General features: G+C 37.5%; 1 pseudogene; it reads right to left on the bottom strand.

Moving 5' to 3' along the window:
• Window positions 1-6,529: 6,529 nt before the first annotated feature.
• LOC102746520 (5'-nucleotidase domain-containing protein 2 pseudogene) lies at window positions 6,530-12,274 on the bottom strand (annotated as a pseudogene).
• Window positions 12,275-13,181: the final 907 nt, after the last annotated feature.

Below are 13,181 nucleotides of genomic sequence, written 5' to 3'. Positions count from 1 at the left end.
TGATGGCTGCATAATATTCCATTGTGTATGTAAGTCTATATATATACACAGCACATCTTCATTATCCATTCATATGTTGATGGACATCTAGGCTCTTTCCATAGTTTGGTTATTGTGAACATTACTGCTATAAACATCGGGGTGCACGTGCCCCTTCAGATCACTACATTTGTATCTTTGGGGTAAATACCCAGTAGTGCAATTACTGGGTCATAGGGTAGCTCTATTTTCAACTTTTTGAGGAACCTCCATATTGTTTTCCAGAGTGGCTGCGCCAACTTGCATTCCCACCAACAGTGTAAGAGGGTTCCCCTTTCTCCGAGGATGGAGAGAAATACCTTTTATATACCAAATCTTAAAAATATTGTTCCTGATCATTTTCTCTATAAAACTGAACCACCTGGATAATTGGAAGCAGATGGTTACACTATTTCCAATATAATAAACAATTTTATTTAACTACTACTTTAGATTGATTTAACAAATCTGTGATTTTATAATTGAGAAGAGCTCAGTTTTGCAAAAGATACTTTCTTTAAGGTTCTGTGCAAATCAGAGATTATTTTAACTTTGGCTAAATGACCATGCATTATATTTTATGTTCCTCAAAGTACGTAACAGAACTTAAATATATAAAACAAAGTAAAAATAGAGTAATACGTTCTTAGGCCAACTTTTTGTTCTTCTTCATGTTTAAGTATGACAAATTTTTCCTCCATGCCAGATGTCCTGGGAATTATCACTCCATGTCCTTTTTACATTTGCATGATTTCCTCACACTCTGATAAAGCAATTGCTAAAAGTGTGGTGTATACATGCACTTATCCAGAAATTGGAAAAAACATATTAATAAAAAGAAACCCTCTGTTTAGATTTTGTAGAGGCTGTGTTTCAGTATGACTTGTCAATTCCTGGATGCCTATTTTACTTGTTAATCAGAGAAATATGTGTTTATTCAGCACATCTCTCATTTGACCGTTTGGCAGTTAATCTTCATTCTTAAACATTTTGCAGCTTTGGAGAGCTGAAACTTCCACTCTCTTCTAGTGAGAATAGCTACTTATGAACAAAATCAAACTAAATTTCTATCCAGTAAACATAAACAGGGATATTATGATACCATAGATGACATCATTAAACCATATAACTGTCCTAAATTGGAATTTTCTGACCATTAATGAGTGAACTAAGAAAAGCTGGAGTGTGCACTGAATTTTTCACAAAATTTCATAGGTACATTTCATAGACATGTTTGTGTTGACTTGAAATATGAAAGTCTGGGTGCTGTATCCCATCATGCCATAGCATAAGGGGTGTAAAGATGGGGTTACCATCCTAATTTATGACATTGACTATAAAATCCTTTTTCCCTTCTGGGGAGGTTGAGGGAAATAAAACACAAGGAGAGACAATGAAACATGCTCCACATCACTAAAATCATTGATGTGCCTGAGGATTGAGAGCTACAGAGACTGTGGAAACAGGAATTGGGAAGATCTGGTATTGCTGATAAAAAGGAAATGTAAAAGGACTCCTGTGGTTACTCTAGTCTGAGACATGAATCTTGAATTATGTACCGTTCCTTATGCTATGTTATCTTTGATTCTCAAGGCAGGGTAACTGTGGCAGTTAAATTGCAAACTCTGAGGCCAGTCTACTTAATAACTTTGGACTGTGAGCCTAGCATGAAACTTTTCTGTGTTTCTGTTATCATCTGTAAAAATGGGATGAGAAAATATTACCTAATTCCTAAAGGTTGTTTTAGAGATTAAATTAGATAAAGTCTGTAAAACATTTCGAATAGTGTCAGGAAACTAGGAGTCACTGCATAACTGATTCTTAATGTTATTACTCACATCTTTGGGAGCTTGTCTTCTCTGTGTTCTAAAAGGCGTTGTATCTACTGAGAGAGACACAGAACAAGAGAGAGACAGAGAGACAGAGGAGAGAGAATGAACACAAAGCCTTGGGGAAAACTTTTGATCAACTACTTTGGAATCCATGTTATCATCCTAATATGTATCAGGATATAATATGTTGGCCTTTTTTATAAAAAAAAATCATAAACTTGAAGATGGAGATTTGTTTTACAAATTTTAGTTGGATTCATCAGCAAAATGTGAATTTAGTACTACCATTAGTAATAACAAAATCATTGTTTCTTTAGCAAAAAAAAAAAAAAAAAAAACCTGAATATATACCATATATCTAAGGGTTCTGTGTGTGTGTGTGTGTGTGTGTGTGTGTGTTTAGAAGTTTTGTGAATTTACTGAATTATATCTTTGTACCTCAAGCTAAGAACCTCTGAATAAGAGACCATCTCATGAGATATTTGATACATAATGAAAAATTGTTTGCTTCAGCCAAGTTCAACTCCTTGACAGAAATAATAACCAATTACAATTTCATTATAAAAAAATGCCCCAAGTATATAGAATAAGTTACATTTAAGATGTTAATTTTAAGATCGCTGATGATGGAGTTATTCTCTGGGTACATTATTCATTCTTTTAATGTTAAACATATAGATCTGGAAAAAAAAGAAGCTACTTAGAATTTACTCATATTCTCTAAAGCCAAGTGCAAGAAATAGCCCTCACACATTGATACATCAGGCAGATGAGCCAGAACACATGTATCTCTAGATGTAACCATTGATCGCATTCCCTGATGCACGCCTAGCTCCAGAGCGCTTCCTTAGTGACCACCATGTTTCCCTAGTGACTTGGCGCATCTGTAAAATGATGAAAGACTGAACTGGGAAGCTGGGACAAGGAGGTATTATTTTCTGTCTTCATGATGTAGCCAATAAGTTCAGATTACTTTCACAGAATTGCAGGACTAACTGGACTCACAGGGGCTAACTTTCCTACTAAAATAGTTAACTCCAGTGCTTTCTAATCTCCAGTTACTTCTGAAGAATCACCTTTCCTCAAATTAGAGAAAATCAACATGAGTCTGTGTCAGTAATTGTTTTTCATCCAGTAATTACACTTCTTATCATAATAGTGCAAACTAATGTAGACCAGGTACACAGCACACAAACAGTGCACACTAGTTACTGAAGACTTTGCAGAAATACTGACATGCTGTGTCCCATTTCCACTGAGCCAGAAGACTTCTCTCTTAAATGAAGTCTTGAAACAGGTAGCAGAGCACTTGGCATGTGGTTTGTCTGAGGACAGCAAGCTATATCTTGAGCTCAAATAAAAATAATCCTGAAATTTGATGCTGCTAAAGGTAGAACAGTAGAATGAGGTTACCCAATGGAATTCTATCTTCCAAATATGTAATATTCAATTTACCTCTCTTCTATATGATTTAGTAATCTCATTAGGAGAGATCAAAAGGATAATCATTCATGAGAAGCTTTAAAGGAATAATCAGTATATCACAATGATAATTATCCATAGTGCTGATTATGATTTTTGTCCTAAACAATGAGATCCAAAGACCTGCATGGAATTCAACTTCTTTTCTCTTCACCTATTATTATTTGTCGCATCTGGTAAGTTGCAACGTTTGAGACTGAATTTCAAATGAATCATAATTGTATCCCTAACGAAGCATGTTTTCATTACATAAGGGAGAGAAGAGAGGAACAGATCCAGTTGAATAATTAGATAGTAGAGAGAGAATCCCACCCCCTTTGCTCGACCTCCATCCTCCGAACCTCTAAGTTCTCAAGGGGCTGAAAAATGCTCTCGAAGAAAATTATCTTCTTGTCTTACTATAACCTCAAATGGCAGAGGCAGAGGTGTTGTACCTATGATATATTCCCGAAGTTTCCCAGCAGCCTGATGGTGAACCACACCCAGAACTCACACTGAGACACAGCTTACACATCAAGCAAACATGTTCCGTGCATCACACAGAAAAACCCCTGACTGTGTGTAGGCAGGACGGAAAGCAAACAAATTCTGTTTTCACTCATTTGCACATTACGTTACCATAAGTTTTACCCTTTCCAAATAATATACAGATGGAAAATTAGGCAACATGCTGCTGTAAATCACTGTTCGCGCTGCGGTGGTGGCAGAAGAAAACAGTTAAGGGTTCACTTTTCTTCCAAGAAAATCTTACTCTGCAAATCCATTTGAATCACCGCCAAAGGATTACTTCTTATCTGGCTGTAACAAATGCTCTTTCCACCAGTCTTGAAGGTAAAAATATACCCCCTCGTTGAACTAAAAAGTACCGTCCACTCCAAGGTCAGCTACGTTGCCAAGCTTTGCAATCGGCTCTGCAGCTTGTGTTTTCACGGGGGAAACAGGTGAGCTGACCCGGAGGTAGTTCCGGCTTTTACATTTCCTGCCTGAGGGGTTTCGAAATGAGTCTGAGCTTTAAGGTTCGGGTCTTTATGGCCTCTGTGGTGGCACCGGTTTATTGGATTGGCGAAAAAGACAAGGAGGTGCTCTGTTCACTAGGATGCGCCGAAGACTCTTAAAGGAAACGAGCGAGGCAATGTTACAATGTATGACCCCTGGGTCTCCCCACAGGAAGTCCTGCTGAGAGCCTAAGTCATTTGTGTTAGAACGATGAGTGAGGAAAGAGGTGGGACAAGTTGGATGCCCTGAGCCTATCACCAGCATTGCTGCCACACAGGTCCAGGCGGTAGGCCTCTTCCAGATGGGCCTAGAGTCCCCAGACTCACAAGGGCAGCTTCCTGCCAGCCTGCCACACCAAAAATGCGTAAGAATCGTGCTGCAGGGCTTTATGTGTCCGTGCATATACCAGAGTTCGTTTCTCGCTTTGCATCATTCCCGTCCACTAAATGTAGACACTTTGCAGTATTAAGAAGGCAAGAAGCCTCAGAATTTCAAAAAGGAGCCTTGTAAGGGATGAATCAGATTGGGAAAACAGTGGAAAAAGGAAAAAAAAAAAAATACAAGCTAAGTGAGACTACTCATGTTATCAGTTGGGGAATTAGGAACAGGTATAAAAATGGTGTCAATAATCCAGGAGAACAGTCTATAAAGAGACAGCATCGTTGGCATTTCACATCACAAAAATGGAAAGATAAGGTAATTGTCCCTGAGTGCATTACATCATAAAATTGTGAGCTATGGCACCTCCAACTGGATGATTACTTCTTGAAGGACACAGCTGTTTGGTCCCACTTAGGCTGAAGTTGTAAAGAGGTTGGAAACTTAAGTGCTTTTTTTTTTTTTTATTTTTTTCCCCTTTCAGTCTAAAAATGGTTCAGGTTGCACATTTGACTTGGCAGATAAGATAAATGATGTTGATTTTAGATTTACTTTTTGGGAAACAAAAAGAATCCATGCATTCACAAAAAGACTATACCGATTCTTCTGGAATATTTAAAGTTATGAAAAGATTTTTAAGGTGGAAAGATCTTAGAGTTTTAGAAACTCCTATTCGGCAGAGCCAGAGCAATAACTCCTTCTTGTTATCAACCATTTTTTGGAGCAGATTGAAGTTTACTTTCATGTATTTTCGAGCTTCACTGAAAGATATTGTGGGGTTTGGCTAAGGGTACAGACAGGAGTTTGCCAATCAGATATTCTTCTTAATGGAGATATCAGGCTTGCTTGCTTGCTTGCTTTCTAGTAACTTAACCGTAACACATGTATGGAAATGCACAGGCCAAACAACAGAATATTGCCAACACCCATAAGTACCTCTTGTGCCTCCTTCCAATTACTAATACCACCTCGTCCCTCAATATTAACTAAATTTCCAGCACTATAGATGAGTTTCATCTGTTGTGGATTTTATATAAATGTAATTATCATAAGTAATTTTTGTATTTGACTCCTGTTGTGCTACAGTTTGTGGGTGATGTCTATCTATGTTGTTATATTAACAGTAGTTTGTTTTCTTCTTGGATACTGTGCCATTTTATGAATATGCCACGGTTCTTTTGTCCAACTCTACTGTTGATAGATGTTGGGTTATTTCCAGTCAAATTTAGCACAAAAAAAGCTGCTATGGATTTCCTTAGGTACAACTTAGGGTAATGAAATGTATTTCTCTTGAATCGATAAAAGGAATGGATATTTTGGTCATGATGATTCTGTATATTCAGCCTTAGTAGATCCTGCCAAACAGTCTTCCAGCATGGATGTAAAATTTACACTCCTACTAGCAGTGTGGGAGAGTTCCAGTTTCCCCATATGCTGTCAGCACTTGGTATCTTCTTTGTTTTAGCCATTTTGATGCTGTGCAGTGAAAGGTGCTTCTTTATTTTTATTGTAAATTTTTTAATTTTTTTCTGGGAGGGAGACCACTGAACAGATGCCCAGAGTGGGCAGGCCAGGAGGGCTGGGGCCAGTTCCTGAAAATGTCACCCTTAGCAGACATGGGCCATGTCGCCAAGGAAGAATGTATGAAGTGGGTACAGAGCTGGGCACTTGTGCAGCAGGGGTGTGTAGTACGGGAAGGAGATGAAGTCCATGCAGTTAAGCAGGTAGCTAAGTGAGGCATGCTGAGGTCAGAGGTGCAGGAGGCACCACAAGAAGTAGGTGGGGTTATGGAAGACACTTCCACCTGAATGTTAAGCAAAACGTTAGTGATGCCTCTCAGCTCCTCCTGCTCCTTCATCCAGACACCTTGCACCTGCCATGACTCTGTGTCCTGGAAGGTCTGTCTGTGCTCTAGCAGTCCAGTGAGCACTGCTGCTGAGTCCATGAATATAGGCTCCGTTCTGCATCAATGATGTGGATCTCCCACTCCAGGCTGGAGATGACGATGGCCTGGGCACGAGCTGTTCAACAGCAGCCGATCGGCCAGCTCCCTGTAGAGGTGGTCTCTGAAGGAGAACACACAGGGGTTGCCATAAACCAGGTATAGGGAGCCCAACAGCTCCCACCCCCCAATAGATCTTGGCCTTTTTTTCACTGGTGGGAGAATTTCTCATTGAATTTTCTGAAAGCTTATACCTGTCAGTGAAAAATTTGTGCTTTTTCACCTGGGCAATGACCTCCTTGAAGAGTTGACACCATTTGAGACCTACCATGTGTCACATCACCTTGTCCACGAAACTGAAGGGACTGTTGGTAAGGAAGGCCACCTGTTTCCCATGGGCCACCAGGCTGCTCAGGGTGGCAAAGATTTCCTCCTCTCTCAGGAGGAACTTCTCCATGTCTCACTGGATCCACTGGTATATGAGACCCTTTATGGCACATCTCAACCAACATGTATCACATCCTTGTAGAGGCTCACTTGGACAAACTCCATGTCATGGGCCAGGTAGTGGCCCACCAGGCAGGAGAGCAATGCCATCTCTGGCAACAGGAAGATGTCAGTGAACTACTGGATGGAGGGACTTTTGCTCTAGAAGCCACCGATCTGCTGCAGTGGAGTATGCTCGGTGCTCCCATATAGATCAGTCACTTCCTGGTCCTGCACAGTTAGAGGCCCCTGTAGGTAGTCCCCAGTTGCACATAAGGGAAGGCCTCTGTCTTTATCTGGAGGCCCCTATGAATGTCTTGGAGTACGCAGATAGCAAAGTTGGAGTAGTAGTCATCCCTTTGAATCCCCCCTGGGTATTTGTGCTCAGGCAGGATGTCACGGTGTGGCACTGAACATCCCCCATTGTAGAGCATCTGTGTACTATGCCAGCATGTAGTCAGAGTCGAAGCTATAGATCTCAGCATCACTCAGGCTCATCTTGTTATTGGTGTAGAGGGCTGCTGGTTTCAGGAGACTGAAGACCTGGGGGGTTAGGAGGGGGCGGGGGGTGCAAAAGGTTATGCATCAGTCTCTGCATGTCCTGGTAAAGAACCTACAAGTGTGTGTCCAGCTTGATGCTGCTGGCAGGCACAGAGCATGGCCTGCCCAGACAGAGGTTTCTGGACTGAGGAGGCTGCAGCCATGGCTGAAGGCAAGGAGAAGGCAGCTGGAGGCCCTCTATGGCCTCTACACAGCAGATAGTGGTAGCAATTGCCAAAACCCCACACCCAGCATGCCTGCTGAGAGCCAAATGGGCTGCCCCTTGGCTGGGTGGGTAGGCCAGTCCACCTCTCTAGCTGCGAGTGTAACTCTGCATTTAAAGTAAGTGATGTGGGTAAACATCCTTCCTTACGTTTATTAACCATTTGGTTATGATCTTTATTGAAGTGATTTTTCAAGGTGATTTTTCTTTTGACCCTTTCTTTTTTTTTTAGATTTACAGAAGTTTATATGAGTTTTCTTTGGTAATATGTACTGCAAATATTTTTCTCCACTTCATGTCTTGCTTTTTTATTTTCTTATTGCTGTATTTTAGTGAAAAGAAATACTTAATTTTTAGTGTAACTCTCATTTATTTTCCTTATGGGTAATCTTTCTGTCCTATTTAGGAAATCATTACTTATGCCTGAAGTCATAAATTTACTCTTCTATCTTCTCCTCAATTAGCTGTATATTTTTCAATAAGTGATTTTTTTCAAGAGAAGAAACAACTTGATAATGATAAAAGGATTATCACTAAAATCTGATATAATATGCAATTAATTTCCTTCATAAATTTAAAAATTCACTTGATAATCTTTAGTAATGAAGAAATGTTGACAGAAAGTTGCAAATATAGGGGATAATCACTGGGGATAAAATAAATTATTTAATGAAGTATGCTTCTACATTGAGAGTACATTAGGGGAAAATAAGTTGTATACCTTACTGTATTTCTGATTAATCAAAGATTTAAAGATCATCATAAAATACTAGAAGGATTTTATGGTAGACTTTACAATGAAGTATGGATCACTACATCAAAAACTAAGGATGTATTGTATGGTGACTAACATAACATAATAAAATAAAATTTAGAAAAAAAGTAGACTTTATATAATTTTTAAATATGTGAATGAATCTTACAAATCTGTAATACTTTTCATTCTCACAATGTTTAAAGAAAATCAGGAAATGTATTTGCAAAAAATGATGTACAGAAAAGACTCCTACATTATAAAAGCTCACTAATCAATTTGAAAAACAAAGATCTCCATTTCAACTAAATAGAATGGGGCATATATGTTCAAGGATTACAATATGTACTTCACAGGGAGAAAAAAACAAACAGCCAAAACTACATGAACATCTGGACCACTTGACATACAGTGAAAGACCTTCATACTGATTCAAGGAAATTGTGTGTGTGTGTGTGCACGCGCGTGCACATGCATGCACAGGCGTGCAGGCCCCTGCATGTGTGTGAATGCTGAAACTACTAAGAAATGGTTTTCTATACTATGGACAGAAATTTAAACATACTTAGAGTGCCCTTTGTCAATAACTATCAAAATTGAAAACTCACATACCTTTTAACCCAACAATTCCATCTTCAGTAGTTTATTCTATGATTATACTTCCATGGGAAGTTATAAAAAACAATTTTGAAGGCAACATTTTTGCAGTAGAAACATATGTACTTAATGGCATAATACATTCATATATTTATTTTTATACCGGGAAATAGACCCAAGACAGTTTAAGTCATTACAGGAAAAAATTGCAGAACTATGTTTATTTGATTGACTTTGTATCAAAAATACAATTGTTCACGAAACATTTTTGGACACATAACAAGGAACCAGTAACGAGGATATTTTTGGAGGCTGGTGGTGTTTGGAATCTCTTATTTTTCATTTTAAAATCTTTTATGTGTTTTGGTATTTTTATATAAGCATATATTTTTATAATGAAAAAATGATTCTTTGAATTTTAAAAATTGAATCCTTCTACACTAAATGTGCTTAGTTACTATGCTGTTTTTGTAACTGAGTTGTATAAAAATTACAGTGTTTTCTTTTAAAAAATGTGGAATTGTCAAAGCTAAGCACACGATATCTGATGCCATAGAGGTGGCAAAAAAAGAAAAAGTAGTGAATTAAGAACTAGAAAACAAACAATACGATTTCTGAATCTATTTGGTTTCAATTCCATGCTTTATCATTTACAACTGCCATGTCAATGATGTCACTGATGTTCTCTGTTCATTTTCTTTTTCTATTCAATTTTATTAAGACCATTTTCCTGTATATTGTATTTATCTATAGGATTAAATGGAAGTATAATAAAGCATTTATTTTATTTTTATAACCATTCTTATCTGATCTCAACTATCTGTAGGCAATTGTACCAAGAAATAACAGGGCTAAATTCATACCCTGAGTTACATATTCATGAGTTTTTTGATTCTACTCTCTATCTTCAGTAAGACCTGAAATTGTCTTCAAAATTATTCTCACTTAGAAGTGTTTTCTTGGACAAGTTTTCCCAAATTTTCTGACCTTGGAGGCATTTACTGGTCAGCAAGGTTTCCCCTGATCCCAAAGCCCAGAATAGTGCCCGTCTGTCAAGACACCTCTAGTTTGCTGTTACACTACCATAATAAGACCAACTACTTAATGGTAATCCCTGGGTGCTTCCAGCCAGTCTTAATAGCATTGCTGTCACAGGACAGGGTCTGTTTGTTTTTTTTTTTCATTGTTGTTGTTACTTCGATTTTTAGATTTCACATATGCGTGAAATCATAAGGCATTTGTCTTTCTCTGACTTACTTCACTTAGCATAGTGCCCCATCCATATTGTTGTAAATGATAGGATTTCCTACATTTTCTTTATGGCTAAATAATATCCCTGTGTGTGTGTGTGTGTGTGTGTGTGTGTGTGTCACATTTTCTTAATCCATTCAACCATTCAGTGGACACAGGTTGTTTTCCTGTCTTGGCCATTGTAAATAATTCTGCAATGAACATGGAGATGCAGAAATCATTTCACCTTAGTGTTTTTATTTCCTTTGGATAAATATCCAGAAGTAGAATTGTTGGATCATATGGCAGTTCAATTTTGAGGTTTTTGAAGAACCTCATTTCTGTTTTCCCTTGTGGCTGCACCAATTTACATTCCCACCAACAGTGCAAAAAGACTCCTTTTTCTCCACATCCTCACCAACAAGTTGATCTTTCTTGTCTTTTTGATAATAGCCATTCCAACACGTGTGAGGTGATACCTCATTGTGGTTTTGATTTTTTTTTTCCCCCCTGATGATTAGTGATGTTGAGCATCTCTTCATGTACCCTTTGACCATCTGTATGTCTTCTTTGGGAAAAATGTCTATTCAGATGTTCTTTTTTATTAGATTGTTTGGTTTTTATTCTGTGAGTTCTTTATGTATTTGGATATTCCTTACTGGGTATATAATCTGCAAATATTTTCTCCCATTCGGTAAGTTGACCTTTTATTTTGTTGATGGTTTTCTTTGCTGTGCAGAAGGTTTTTAGTTTGATGTCCCACTTTTTAAATTTTTGATTTTGGTATCTTTGCTTTTTGCTGTCAAATCCAAAAAAATCATCTTCGATATTCCCAAGATTATTTTGGCTACTTGGGGGGTGAGGAGTCTTCTTTGGTTCATTACAAATTTTAGTATTCTTTGTTCTATTTCTATGAAAAATACCATTGGAATTATGATAGGGATTACATTGAATCTATAAGTTGTTTTAGGTAGTATGATCAGTTTAACAATAATAATTCTAATCCATGAGCTCAGAATACCTTTCCATTTATTTGTGTCACCTTCAGTTTCTTCAATCAGTGTCTTACAGTTTTCTGTATGTGGGCCTTTTAACTCCTTAGCTAATTGAATCCTAGGTACTTGATTCTTTCTCTTGTAATTGTAAATGAGATTTTTTCCCTCAATTTTGCTTTCTTATAGTTCATCATTGGTCTATAAAAATGCAACTGATTTTTATATATTGATTTTTGTGTCCTGCAACTTCATTAAATTCATTTATTCTAACAGTTTTTTGGTGGAATCTTCATAGAGTTTTCTCCATATAATATCATGTCACCTACAAATAGAGAAAGTTTTATTTCTTCCTTTCTGATTTGGATTCATTTATTTCTTTTTCTGGCCTAATTGCTCTAGCTGAGACTTCCACTACTATGTTAAATAGAAGTGGTGAGAGTGGACATCCTTGTCTTACCTTTTTTTTTTTTTAAGATTTTATTTATTTATTTGACAGAGAGACAGCACAAGCAGAGAGAGTGGCAGGCAGAGGCAGAGGGAGAAGCAGGCTCCCCGCAGAGCAAGGGAAGGCCTGATGTGGGACTTGATCCCAGGACCCCGGGATCATGACCTGAGCTGAAGGCAGTCCTCAACCAACTGAACCACCCAGGCACCCCCTTGTCTTGTTTCTAATCTTAGAAGAAAACCTTGAAGATTTTCACCATAGAGTATGACATTAGGTATAAGACCAACATGCTCTTTATTATGTTAAGTAGTTCCCTCTATACCTACTTTTTGAGCGTTTTTATCATAAATGGACATCGAATTTTGTTAAATGATTTTACTGCTTCTATTGAGATGGTCATATGATTTTTTTATTTCATTGTTGTTCATTTTGTTTCATTTTGTTGGTTTTGATCCTTCATTTTGTTAGTGTGATGTATCACATGGATTGATTTGAAAATGTTGAACCTTCCTTGCATGCCTGGAATAAATCCCACTTGATCTTTTAGTGTATTGTTGAAATGGATTTACTCATATTTTGTTGAAGATTTTGCATCTATTCATTGGGAACATTGGCCCATAATTTTGTTTTCTTGTGGCATCCTTGTCTGGTTTTCATCTCAGGGTAAAGCTGACATTGTAAAATAAGTTAAAAAGTGTTTCCTCCTCTTCTGTTTTTCAGTAGAGTTTGAGAAGGAGTGGTATTAATTCTTCTTAAAATGTTTGGTACATTTGACCAGTGAAGCCATCTGGTTCTGGACTTTTGTGTGTTGGGAGGAAAAATAGTAAAAGTTTTTTTTTGTTGTTGTCTTTTTTGTTTTGTTTTGATTTTTAGTTAATTTTCTTCAGAGCACTGAGACACAATTCACTAAAGATGAGCTGGAAAAATATATTTTGTCTTCATGATTTTATCAGTCTTTCTTTTAATACTTTCATTTTCAATAGTGTTTCTGTTTTCTTGAATTATGATATATCCCAGTAGGCTTTGTAGACTGTCCACAAATAAGCTCCTGGAAGAGGCCTATACACACATCTAGACATACAGAATGTTAGTAGTAAAGAGATTATGATAAGAGAGAGAGTCACACATCTTCACTGTCCTCAACTTATATACATACATAAAAGTGTAATATATTTACATTTATACATATAATATTGTTCTGACTTTCCAATGAGTAAAAGAGAAAAATAAACTATTCATGGCTATATGAAAATGCCTCCCCAA

Source organism: Leptonychotes weddellii, chromosome 12, assembly GCF_054177405.1.
Source record: "Leptonychotes weddellii isolate Sample4059 chromosome 12, ASM5417740v2, whole genome shotgun sequence".
NCBI lineage: Eukaryota > Metazoa > Chordata > Mammalia > Carnivora > Phocidae > Leptonychotes > Leptonychotes weddellii.
Note: the sequence above shows the minus strand (reverse complement) of the source record. Positions and strands in the feature narration are given on the sequence as shown.